We start from the raw sequence: 1,648 nt of genomic DNA, 5'->3' as shown, positions 1-1,648 counted from the left end.
CAAGTTGAGGGCATAGTCAATCATTTTTGGGTTTGCCCATGAGCATTTTGGGCAAGGGACATGTGTGGCATTGTGAGAATAGAGATGGATTTTATGGGAATGGCATGGTTATGGTTTTGTTATCGACTAGGGGTATTTTGGAAAAGAATTTTTGGTTATAGGGGCATTTTTGTTTTGTGTTTGGGGTTTTTGATTTTTGAGCTTGATGGAGACACTTGGGGCTGCCAAGTGTCCCCACACCTCTTTGTTTGCAGCCACACGAGGCAAATACAATTTTTTTTAAATCATGCTTTAATTCCCTCTCTTTCACACTCTCTCCCTCTTTCCCCCCATACGCAACCCCCTTCTCTCCCTCTCTCTTTATTTCACTCACTCTCCCCTCTTTCTCGCTCTCATCTCTCTCACTCCCTACCGTGTGTCCACCATCCCTCACTCCCGCCCCTCCCACATGCATTCTCTCTCTCTTGATTTTCTTCTCCCTCCCTCTCTCAATTTTTTTTTGAGGTCAGCGGTATAGTCCGGAGGATCAGCAGTTTTTCAAAGATTTAGAGAAAAATTTCCAGCATTTTTCTCTTTGTGGTTTTGCATTTTTGTGGTATGGTTTCTCCCTCCATGAATTGCATAATTAGTAGACAACATATATATATATATATATATACTATTTTTTTAATTCTGTTTTAGGCATGCTTGTTCCTACCTTTTTTGTCTGTTGTAGGAATGTTTAATAATAGCATGCTTGTTTCCAGTTTTTTGTTGGAATTTGATTTGTAGTAGACTTGATTTTTAAAATCTTGTTTTAAGCATGTGTGTTCTTACCTTCTTTTTATGTTGCAGGTATGTTTAATTACAACATGCTTATTTCTAATTTTCTGTTGTAATTTGATTTGTAATAGACAACATATATATATATATATATATATTGATTTTAAAAATCCTATTTTAAGCATGCCTATTCCTACCTTCTTTTTCTGTTGTAGGTATGTCTAATGACAATATGCTTGTTTCTAATTTCCTGTTGTAGTTGAATTGTTAGTAGACAACATGTATATAGTTGTTCTTAAATCTTGTTTTTAAGTGTGTTTAAGCATGTTGTTATAGCCTCTAAGGTGCAGTTTTTTTTTGCACTCATAGAGTTGTGATTTAAGTGTTTTTAAGCATGTTGTTATAGCCTATAAGGTGCATATTTTTTTCTGCACCCATAGGGTTGTGATTTAAGTGTGTTTAAGCATGTTGTTATAGCCTCCAAGGGGTGCAAAATTTTTCTGCACTCATAGGGCTGTGAGTTAAGTGTATTTAAGCATGTTGTGATAGCCTCCAAGGTACAATTTTTTTCTATACTCATAGGGCTGTGTCGAATTGTAGTCTGTATAAGCATCTTCAGTGACGGACTGGACCCAAGTCCCCTGAAAGGTGGTGCCAGAGATGGTGAGAGTCGTGTCATGTCGGAGATGGTGAGAGTCATGTGGTGTTCGGACCTTGTCGCACCACGAGGCACTGTCAACGAGTCGGGTTGTTTGGGAATGCAGCCCTAATCGAGCGGTAAATTCCATACAAGGCTAAATACGGGTGGGAGACCAATAGCAAACAAGTATCGTGAGGTCAAGATGAAAAGGACTTTGAAAAGAGAGTCAAATAGTGCTTGAAATTG

The sequence above is a fragment of the Nuphar pumila genome, chromosome 9, assembly GCF_984573655.1.
Source record: "Nuphar pumila chromosome 9, dmNupPumi1.hap1.1, whole genome shotgun sequence".
Classification (NCBI taxonomy): Eukaryota; Viridiplantae; Streptophyta; class Magnoliopsida; order Nymphaeales; family Nymphaeaceae; genus Nuphar; species Nuphar pumila.
The sequence above is the reverse complement of the archived record's forward strand: the minus strand, read 5'-3'. Positions refer to the sequence as shown.